At 46.5% G+C, this 12,138-nt stretch overlaps 1 protein-coding gene across 1 annotated transcript in view; it reads left to right on the top strand.

The window, feature by feature from the left end:
- The window catches only part of UBR3 (ubiquitin protein ligase E3 component n-recognin 3), a 390,465-nt gene that overhangs the window by 46,133 nt on the left and 332,194 nt on the right, over positions 1 to 12,138 (top strand). The gene's annotated exons all lie outside the window — the stretch shown is intronic.

Genomic DNA, 12,138 nt, shown 5'->3' with positions numbered 1-12,138 from the left:
CCGAATAATTGGATTTTTGTTACCCGAACACGGACACTTTACTGTATATTCGGGTAAAAATCCGTGTTCGGTCGTTTTATTTCCGGGTTTTGCATGCTTTGGCGCTCTTTTCATGGCGGGCTTTCAACAGCCAATCAACAATCGTTTAACTGGTGTGCCTTAAGCCATCCCAGCCATGCCTGCAAATGTCTCAGTAGCTGTGATTGGCCGTCTGAAGCATGTGACCAAGTCTTTATAAGTTCGAGGCAGCCGCAGCGGCGTCATTATGCTGCTTAGATCAGGGACAGAGCACACATCAACGTGCTGGCTGCTGATTAGGGAAAGATAGGCAGGAAAAAACCATTTGTGTCCGGATAGAATTGAGGGACAGGTCGGAGTGTTTAGGCAGGGCGAGTTGTAGGCATTTTAGGGATAGAGTCTGCTGAATTATAGGGTCAGTGTCTTCTGCAAACTACAATCGATATTGCTGTGTGGGGGGTGGGGTCTGCACTCAATCCTGATCTACGATCTCTTCTCAATCCTGTTAGGGAGAGGCTGCTGCTGAATTTTAGGGTCAGAGTGTTCTATAAACTACAATCGATATTGCTGTGTGGGGTGGGGTCTGCACTTAGTTCTCCTGATCTACGATCTCTTCTCAATCCTGTTAGGGACAGAGTCTGCTGAATTTTAGGGAAACTGTGTTCTACAAACTACAATCGATATTGCTGTGTGGTGTGGGATAGGAGATAGGCAGGTGTCAGTGATCCACATCCATTTTTCTGTGTGTGGGCTGCAGTGAACACAATCTTTTTGGGGTGCAGTGAACACAATCTTTTTGGGGTGCAGTGAACAAAATCTTTGTGGGGTGCAGTGAACAAAACCTTTGTGGGGGTACAGTGAACACAATCTTTGTGGGGTGCAGTGAAGACAATCCTTGTGGGGTGCAGTGAAGACAATCCTTGTGGGGTGCAGTGAACAAAATCTTTGGGGGTACAGTGAACACAATCTTTGTGGGGTGCAGAGAAGACAATCCTTGTGGGGTGCAGTGAACAAAATCTTTGGGGGGGGGGTACAGTGAACACAATCTTTGTGGGGTGCAGTGAACAAAACCTTTGTGGGGTACAGTGAACACAATCTTTGTGGGGTGCAGTGAACAAAACCTTTATGGGGTACAGTGAAGACAATCTTTGTGGGGTGCAGTGAAGACAATCCTTTTGGAGTGCAGTGAACAAAATCTTTGTGGGGTACAGTGAACACAATCTTTGTGGGGTGCAGTGAACAAAATCTTTGTGGGGTACAGTGAACACAATCTTTGTGGGGTGCAGTGAAGACAATCTTTGTGGGGTGCAGTGAACAAAATCTTTGGGGGGTACAGTGAACACAATCTTTGTGGGGTGCAGTGAACAAAACCTTTGTGGGGTACAGTGAACACAATCTTTGTGGGGTGCAGTGAACAAAACCTTTGTGGGGTACAGTGAACAAAACCTTTGTGGGGTACAGTGAACACAATCTTTGTGGGGTGCAGTGAACAAAACCTTTGTGGGGTACAGTGAACACAATCTTTGTGGGGTACAGTGAACACAATCTTTGTGGGGTGCAGTGAACAAAACCTTTGTGGGGTACAGTGAACACAATCTTTGTGGGGTGCAGTGAAGACAATCCTTTTGGAGTGCAGTGAACAAAATCTTTGTGGGGTACAGTGAACAAAATCTTTGTGGGGTACAGTGAACACAATCTTTGTGGGTTGCAGTGAACAAAATCTTTGTGGGGTACAGTGAACACAATCTTTGTGGGGTGCAGTGAAGACAATCCTTTTGGAGTGCAGTGAACACAATCTTTGTGGGGTGCAGTGAACAAAACCTTTGTGGGGTGCAGTGAACAAAACCTTTGTGGGGTGCAGTGAACAAAACCTTTGTGGGGTGCAGTGAACACAACCTTTGTGGGGTACAGTGAACAAAACCTTTGTGGGGTGCAGTGAACACAATCTTTGTGGGGTGCAGTGAAGACAATCCTTTTGGAGTGCAGTGAACACAATCTTTGTGGGGTGCAGTGAAGACAATCCTTGTGGGGTGCAGTGAACAAAATCTTTGTGGGGTGCAGTGAACAAAACCTTTGTGGGGTACAGTGAACACAATCTTTGTGGGGTGCAGTGAACACAATCTTTGTGGGGTGCAGTGAACACAATCTTTGTGGGGTACAGTGAACACAATCTTTGTGGGGTACAGTGAACACAATCTCATACTTCTGAAGCTTTGAGGGTGCTGCCTGTTCTATACTCCTCCTCCTCCTCTTCCTCATCCATCCTTTTAGGTGTACAAACAATAGTAATTGGGGCCTAGTGTGCTTCTGTACGTGTGAAAAACATACACTTTTTTTTGATCATATTTCCTATTCCGCTATTCTATAAAAACCTTTGGGGCTCAATTAAATTGCGGAATAGTCTGTGTCGGTACGTGTGAGATCCACCTTTCCAAGTTTTTGGGGTTCATCTCATACTTCTGAAGATTTGAGGGTGCTGCCTGTTCCATACTCCTCTTCCTCATCCTCCCTTTAGGGTAGGAAAAAATTTAATCTGGCCTAGTCTGTGTTTGTACGTGTGAGATACACAGTTTTTTATCCTATTCCGCTATTCAATACACACCCTTTTGGTGTAAAAAACATTAAATTGCAGCATAGTTTGCATATTTGACTGTGAGATACACCCGTGCGATACTGTTGTTCTTTTGTTCCGCTATTCAATAAAGACCTTTCTAGGGCAAGATCTTAAATTTCAGAAATATGAGGAGAGCGTCAAATAGGGGCCGTGGCCTGGGTCGTGGTGGTGCTGCTGCTAGAGCTCCTGTTGCAAGGAGAGGACGTGGTCGATCTGTGCCAGCTACACGCACAAGTGAAACACCTTCCTCAAGTGTGAGTAGGCGACAGAACCTGCATCAGTATTTGGTAGGGCATCATACGCCCCTAGAAGTGATGAGGCCAGAACAAGTGGAGGCGATAGTAGATTGGTTTGCTGCTGACAGTGCCTCCAGTTCCTTCACATTGTCTCCCACCCAGTCTACTGCAGAAAGGTCACAGTTGGCACCTGCAGCCGATGTCCAACCGTCTTTCACCTCACCCCCTTGCAAATCAGGCAAGCAGTCTGAGCCCCAAGCCATACAGCAGTCTCTTCTTCTTTTTGATGACTCTGTCAGCAGGGTTTCCCAGGGCCATCCACCTAGCCCTGCCCCAGAAGTGGAAGAGATTGAGTGCAGCGATGCCCAACCACTTATTTCTCAAGATGAGTACATGCAAGGATCATCGCAGCACGTCTCCGATGATGACGAAACGCAGGTGCCAACTGCTGCGGCGTTCAGCATTGTGGAGACCGACAAGGAGGGCAGGGGTGAAGACTGGGTGGAAGATGATGTGGAGGACGATGAGGTCCTCGACCCCACATGGAATGAACGTCATGCAGGTGACCTGAGTAGTTTGGAGGAAGAGGCGTGGTCGCACAGAGCCACCAGCACAGCAGAAGAGGGAGCAGGGTGCAGAAGCGGAGCGGCCGTGCCCTAGACACTACGCCCGCTACTGCCCAACGCAGCAAGGGAACGAGCGCACCAAAGTCAGCTCAAAAGAGTTCTCTAGCGTGGAAGTTCTTTAGAAAATGTGCTGATGACAGGACACGAGTGGTTTGCACCCTGTGCAATCAGATCTTGAAGCGAGGCATAAACCTTCTCAACCTGAGCACAACCTGCATGATCAGGCATCTAAGTGCAAAGCACGAGCTGCAGTGGAGTACACACCTTCAAAACCAAGAAACGTCTCTGGCTCATCCTGCTTCCTCTTCTGCTGCAGTCTCGGCCGCTCCAGCCACATCTGTAGTGATACCGGCACCTGCCACCCCGCAAACAGACGATCTGTCAGCAACACCACCACCTGGGTCACCAACAACCATCTCCACAATGTCCCGTGGAAGCGTTCAGCTTTCCATCTCCCAAACACTTGAGAGGAAGAGGAAGTACCCCCCTACCCACCCGCGATCCCTGGCCCTGAATGCCAGCATTTCAAAATTATTGGCCTTTGAAATGCTGTCATTCCGTCTGGTGGAGACGCACAGTTTTAAAAACCTTATGTCGGTGGCTGTCCCACAGTACGTCGTGCCCAGCCGCCACTACTTTTCCAGGCAAGCCATCCCTTCCCTACACAACCAAGTGGGGGAAAAAATCAGGTGTGCACTGCGCAACGCCATCTGTGCCAAGGTCCACCTAACTACCGATACGTGGACCAGTAAGCACGGTCAGGGGCGTTATATCTCCCTAACGGCACACTGGGTAAATGCAGTGGCGGATGGGCCTGAGGCGGATAGCAATTTGGCGCATGTCCTTCCACCACCGAGGATTGCAGGCCGCTTCAGTTTGCCTCCTGTTCCTAACTCCTCCTACTCCGCTTCCTCATCCTCTACCGCCTCCTCATCCGGACAGCGTAACACCTTCACCACCAACTTCAGCACGGCCAGGGGTAAACGACAGCAGGCAGTTTTACAACTTGCCTGTTTGGGGGACAAACCACACACCGCGCAGGAGTTGTGGAGGAGCATGGAACAGCAAACAAATGAGTGGTTGCTGCCAGCGAGCCTCAAGCCCGGCCTGGTGGTGTGCGATAACGGGAGAAATCTCATAGCAGCTCTGGGCCTAGCCGGTTTGACGCACATCCCTTGCCTGGCGCATGTGCTGAATTTGGTGGTGCAGAGGTTCCTTAAAAACTACCCCGATATGTCAGAGCTGCTGCAGAAAGTGCGGGCCGTTTGTGCGCACTTTCGGCGTTCTCACCCTGCTGCTGCTCGCCTGGCAGCGCTGCAGCGTAACTTCGGCCTTCCCGCTCACCGCCTCATATGTGACGTGCCCACAAGGTGGAACTCCACCTTGCACATGCTGGAAAGACTGTGCGAGCAGCAGCAGGCCATAGTGGAGTTTCAGCTGCAGCACGCACGCGTGAGTCGCTCTGCGGAACAGCACCACTTCACCACCAATAACTGGGCCTCCATGCGAGACCTGTGTGCCTTGTTGCGCTGTTTTGAGTACTCCACCAACATGGCCAGTGGCAATGACGCCGTTCTCAGCTTAACTATCCCACTTCTATGCCTCCTTGAAAAAACAATTCGGGCGATGATGGAAGAGGATGTGGCACAGGATGAGGAGGAGGAGGAGGAGGATGAAGAGGTAACATTTCAAAGGCTTTCAGGGCAGTCATTCGCAAGGGGCTCCGAGGGTGGGTTCCTGCACACACAAACGCCAGGGACACAATTGTCCAGCAGGGGCACAGTTCTGGAGGATGAGGAGGAGGAGGAGCTGGAGGAGGAGATGGAACCATGTTCACAGCAGGGTGGCACCCAGGCCAGCTCATGGCCATCACTGGTGCGTGGCTGGGGGGATACAGAGGACACGGACGATACACCTCCCACAGAGGACAGCCTTTCGTCGCCTCTGGGCAGCCTGGCACACATGAGCGATTACATGCTGCAGTGTCTCCACAACGACCGCCGAGTTGCCCACATTCTAACTTGTGCTGATTACTGGGTGGCCACGCTGCTGGATCCCCGTTACAAGGACAACGTACCGCCCTTAATTCACTCACTGGAGCGCGATCGCAAGATGCGCGAGTACAAGCGCACGCTGGTAGACGCGATGCTGCTGGCATTCCCATCTGACAGCGGGGCCACAGCGGAAGCACAAGGCAGAGGAGGAGGAGGAGGAGGTCGCCAACTCAACCAGGGCACCGCCAGCACCTCAGAAGGCAGGGTTAGCATGGCCGAAATGTGGAAAAGCTTTGTCAGCACGCCACAACAAACAGCAGCACCAGCAGCTCAGATGGAACGTCTTAGCAGGAGGCAGCATTTTACCAACATGGTGGAGCAGTATGTGTGCACACGCCTACATGTAGTGAATGAGGGGTCTGCCCCCTTCAACTTCTGGGTCTCCAAATTGGGCACATGGCCTGAGCTTGCCCTTTACGCCTTGGAGGTGCTGGCGTGCCCTGCAGCCAGTGTATTATCTGAACGGGTATTTAGCACGGCTGGGGGTGTTATAACAGACAAGCGCAGCCGCCTGTCCAGAGACAATTTGGACAAGCTCACGTTCATTAAAATGAACCAGGCATGGATCCCACGGGACTTTTCCGTACCTTGTGCAGAATAGCAATGGATACCGACCTTACCCAGCCATTGTTCCATTTTTGCTCTTTCTCACTCTTTTGGGGTGTACCCTCATTTAAAATTTGTGAAAAGAAGCAGTGTTGGCTACCTCGTCCTCCTCCTCAGGGCCAGATTAACGTAGGGGCTATTGGAGCTGCAGCTCCATGCAGGCCCCTACCTTTTATATAGGCCCCGGGTTGGCCATATTCACTGTGACCGCTCTTCTGTCACTTGTAAACACAGAAGTCTGGCTTCTATGCTCGCTTCCCCAGGCAGCACCCTCAGAACCTCCCCACACAGCGCGAAGGCCGGACAAGGAGGGACAGTTGCCGATGCATGGATGTGTTTATGGGCTTCAGAGACAGCATCCCATGTTGAATTAGGCATGCATGGCTGCACCCTTCCTCCTCTGGGTGCATGCCAAGGCACGGCCCTTAAGGCCCTTCAAAATCCTCAGCACCAAGACCATGATGCTCTTAATCCGGCCCTGGTCCTCCTCCACCGCCGCTTCCACCTACACCGCCCATAGGTGTGCGCAGCCTATTGCATTAGGGTGTGCACCCCAAAATTGAAATACACATGCATGTGTTTGCCTACATGTACATGGCCCCGATACATTACTCTCCCTGCTGGCAAAGAGAAATAGAGCAGAGCAGGTGCGAGGGAGATCTTTCCCATCTCCTCACTGGCAAACAGAGCGATAATGCTATGTGCCCTAGGTGATTAGGGTGTGCCCAGGTACACCAGGCACACCCTGTGCGCACGCCTATGACACCGCCACATCCACCACCACCTCAACCTCCCTCCTACTCCTTATGGGCCTCGTCCTTCAGAGATGAAGAACATTGTTTTATTTTTCTGTTTTTTTTTTTGTTGTTTTAAGTTATTTCCCTATCCACATTTGTTTGCAGAGCACTTGCCATGCTCTTAACTACGTTTTGCTGCCATTTGCAGCACTCTAGCCCTTTCCATTGGTGTTTTAGAGCCATTTTAGTGCCTTAAAGTTCGGGTACCCATTGACTTCAATGGGGTTCGGTGTCCGGGAAAAGTTCGGTAAAAGTCCGGGACACGGACCCGGACTTTTTTTTAAAGTTCGGCCGAACCCGTCGAACACTGACATCTAGGTGTCCGCTCAACCCTAGTTACAACTTGAGAGCGCTAACGATTTCTAATAAATCCAATTGATTTTTATTTGGCAAAGTAAGAGTCGCCTGAGTACCCAATACATTTCAGGGGCTCATTAGTCCAGCTTCAACAGAACAAAACAATGCATTTTATAGATGGTATATCCATAATTTTAAAATAATGGGTGGTGCGCTATATCAATATAATGAGTGTATTCCAAACAATAACAATCAATATAAAAAACAACCTCAAATTTAAACAAATGTGTAGGTGCAAAATGGTGAAAAGGTCCCAAAACACAACTGTGTCAATAATAGGACCACCAACAGTAGTGGGTTGGTGACAGGTGATAATATATTCCAAACAATACCAATCAATCAATACATAAAATAAAATATATAGGTGCAAAATTATATGATGCAAGAAGTCCCAAGACACAACTGTGTCAATAATAGGACCACCGACGGTGATGTGTTGGTGACAAGTGATGGTTAATTCAATTGGTGAGTTGAAATTCCCTCCACCTGCTGGAATTCCTCCTTACCGGACGGAATGAAATAAGTGCTTTTCTATGGTGAAAATAAACGATCCTGGTGCCCAAACTGAACAAAGTGCTCCCCACCGTGCATTCACAAGAGCCCGTCAGGCCTCTTACCGGATAAATGAGGTTATCATGCACTGCTCACTACTCTCAGATCCAACCGATATTGGCAGCCGCAATGGATATAGAGGTCATATACCACTCCACTGTTCACAGTCGGGTAGATTTCAGACGGGTAGATTTCATTTCTCCCCACTAGAGTTTGATGAGGAGAGTGAGGAGAGAGGAGCGGCTGCAGGCAGGAGCCAAACGATCCTCTTAATCACCTATAACAAGTGGCCATGAGCACCGTCTGAAATCTACCCGACTGTGAACAGTGGAGTGGTATATGACCTCTATATCCATTGCGGCTGCCAATATCGGTTGGATCTGAGAGTAGTGAGCAGTGCATGATAACCTCATTTATCCGGTAAGAGGCCTGACGGGCTCTTGTGAATGCACGGTGGGGAGCACTTTGTTCAGTTTGGGCACCAGGATCGTTTATTTTCACCATAGAAAAGCACTTATTTCATTCCGTCCGGTAAGGAGGAATTCCAGCAGGTGGAGGGAATTTCAACTCACCAATTGAATTAACCATCACTTGTCACCAACACATCACCGTCGGTGGTCCTATTATTGACACAGTTGTGTCTTGGGACTTCTTGCATCATATAATTTTGCACCTATATATTTTATTTTATGTATTGATTGATTGGTATTGTTTGGAATATATTATCACCTGTCACCAACCCACTACTGTTGGTGGTCCTATTATTGACACAGTTGTGTTTTGGGACCTTTTCACCATTTTGCACCTACACATTTGTTTAAATTTGAGGTTGTTTTTTATATTGATTGTTATTGTTTGGAATACACTCATTATATTGATATAGCGCACCACCCATTATTTTATCACTTATCAATTTCATCTGGTAGCAGCATATCACAGACCAGCGCACTTTTTCTTCACATCATATCCATAATTTTGCACACTTTAGATGAAGGGAGATTGGAGAGCCCCAAAAAAAGTATTGACTACAGCTTTGATTTTTACCTTGGCTGTTAAAAATCAACTGAACCTATTAAATACTGTGTTTTCCTGATCCATTCTATGAATGTGTTTATCAGGTAGCTATCACAGTAAAGTGATAGCATAGTAATCCCTTCCTGAATGTGTTTTTTTTTTTTTTTTTTTTTGACTACTGCTTTTGTAAATTCTTTATTTAAAGGTATGCAATACAGCCATGGAAACCAATGAGACTTTACTACTGCTCCTAAAAAGTGTTTTGGCTGGTTATATTTGTCCTGCAGCCACGGGTGTTGACAAGGGAATCCCTCCTGCTCAGCCATTTTTTTTTTCCAGCGAGGTTTGGGAGAAACCATTCCTAGTAGAACACAGCGATTATTGCTAGTGGCCAGAACAGCCGCTTGCAATAATCGCGTGTAAAATCTGATAGATCAATTTGGGTACATTCAGCTTGCTTATACATGGTTTGGATTTTTTATGGAGTCTGAAGTTTTTAAAACAAGCTCCTGGCTGCAGTAGCTTGTTTCTGTTTTGCTTAGCCAGCTCTTGATTTTAATGTAAAAGTGATCTGAGCTCCAGTATAGTGACGTCCCCCTAAAACACCCCAGGATCTTTGCTTGATTAGCTGCAGTGGAGGGCAGGAGGGGATATTAGGAGTCTAATAAACCAATGATGTCCCATAAGAAGAAACTATCAAATGGGGGCTTGTTAGCAATAAAGTTAAATGTTAAAAAAGAAAAAAAATGGGAAAAAAAAGTTATAATCAACAAAAATCGCAAAAAAAAAAACATATGCGTTCTTAAGGAGCGCATGTGTACATAAACTGCAATTGCACCACACACATGTTCTAGATCACTGTGAATGTCAGTGATAGCAGTAATTCTGTGTTCCTCATTTATGGGAAATTCTTAACCAGGCTTTTTTAAAATGGGTGCCTTCAGGTTTCTTCAATGGGGCCTTGGCAAAATCCATAAAAACTGGCTAAAAATTGTATGGAAGCCAACGGGTGGATCAAGCCTGCCATTTTAGTTACACCGGTTTTCGGGTTTTGTGTACACCATTACACCATTTCAGCCGCTGGTGTCCTAACAACCAATGACATCATCAGCATCCTTGTTTTCCCCTCCCCTGCCACTCTCTATCACCACTGGGGTCACATTAGCTGTATAAGGGAGAGAAATTGAAGGAGATCTGGAATACTAGTCAGTACCAGTGTGCAAAGATGTATTTACTTTGGGGAAAAAAAAATCACCACTACGTTGGGTGTCTTACTGGTGTGGATGTTGCTGCAATATGTAAAACTATTAGTTTAGTTTTTTTACATTTTAGTATGGGGTGCCTTGAGATTGTCTGTCTATAATTTTAAAGGATGTCTCAACTGCACAAAGGTTGAGGAAATACGGCTCTAAATGAATAGGAGGTACGTCTTTTAAAGCACCGCCTGGTGGTGATTTTAGGGTGTCATCATTTTTCACCCATTTGTAACACAGTTTCAAGCTTGACATATTTGGGTATATGTTTAATCCACACTACATTATTTTTTTTTTTGTATAAAAATGGGGAATAGATTGTGTTTGTGAAAATTTAATTTAAGGCCCCTTTCGCACATGCGGACTGTTTTTTTATCCATCTGTTCATGGATGACAAATGGACATCAATGCATCTCTATGGAAAAATGGATGTAAATGGATGATCACCAATTTTCTTCCGTTTTACATCTGCTTCCATCAACATCCGTTTTTTTTTAGAACAGATCAAAGCCCTATTTTTTTTTCCGTTAAAAAAACTGATTGGAGAGAAAACAGATGTAAACGGACAAATGCTCCACTTTTTGCATGCAAAAATGGTTCTGGGACCCAATTTTAACCACTTGCCGACCGCCGCACGACTATTTACGGCGGCGGTCAGCCCCTCACAGGCAAAGCGATGTAGGGCTACGTCTCTAGCCTGTGAGGGTCTAGGGAGCGAGCAAGCGCCGCCGGAGGCGCGCTCACGGACTCCCGCGCGTGTGCCCGACTCGCGATCGTCCGTTACACCGGGAGAAAGGCAGGCGGCTAATGTAAACAAAGCCGCCTGTGTAAGAATGGTGATCATACGGTTCTGCTATGTAGGACCGTTGATCTCTGTTCTTACACATCAAGCCACAGCCAATCACAGTTAGAAACACGCCTCTAGGGACACACTTAACCCCTCCCTCTCAAAAAAAGCTAACCCCTTCACTGCCAGTGTCATTTTTACAGTAACAGTGCATATGTATAGCACTGATTACTGTAGTAATGTCACTGGTAACCCCAAAAGTGTCAAAAATGTCAGTCAAGGGTCCGATCTGTCCGCCGCAATGTCTCAGTCCCGCAAAAAAAATCGCAGATCGCCGCCATTACACGTTAAAAAAAAAAACAACAAAAATGACAAAAATCTTTCCCTTTGTTAGTAAACGCAATAACTTTTGCGCAAACCAATCAAAATACGCTTTTTGCGATTCTTTTTTTTTTTTTTTTTTACCAAACATATGGTAAAAAAAAAATTGGCCTAAAATGTTAAATTTTGAATTTTACATTTTTTTTGGGGGAATTTCATATAAAAAAATGTGAAAAGTATTGTTATTTTTGCAAAATTGACGCATTTTTTTGTTCATAGCGCATGATCAAAAAGTCACACAGGTGATCAAATACCACCAAAAGAAAGCTCTGTTTGTGGAAAAAAAAAAGGACGTCAAATTTGTTTAGGTACAGCGTTGCACGACCGCGCAATTGTCCATTAAAGTCACGCAGTGCAGAATCGCAAAATAGGCCCTGGTCAGGAAGGGGGTAAAATCTTCCGGGGCTTAAGTGGTTAAGGACTCTAGTTGGCGGGTGTAAAAACGGATGAAAAAATGTTTTAAAACTGATGTGAACGTGACTGAATTGATGAAACAAACGGTCCGCTGGTGCAGAAGGGGCCTTCCTGTGTTTTTTTTTTTTATCTTAAAGGACACATTTGAGAAACAATAACATGTGACAAAAAGTTGTAACTACAGTACATATTTATTCCCCCAGATGCAGCTGCTGTTCTGGCATTTGACAGCCAGCAGGGCCGGTGGTCACAATATAATGGCTGCATTGGGAGATTTGTTCATCTGCTCTGCATAGTGTGGATGGAGGATCCCCCCCCTTCTTTTTTTTTTTTTGTTTTTTTTCCTTTCTTTTCAGCCAGCGAGTATGGCTGCTTCACTTTTTATTCTTTGTGGGTAAGCTGGTTAGTTGTAAGGTCATGAGATTATGT

This window comes from Pelophylax lessonae (genome assembly GCF_965119305.1).
Source record: "Pelophylax lessonae genome assembly, chromosome: 6".
Lineage (NCBI taxonomy): Eukaryota > Metazoa > Chordata > Amphibia > Anura > Ranidae > Pelophylax > Pelophylax lessonae.
This window is presented reverse-complemented; position numbering and strand designations above follow the sequence as displayed.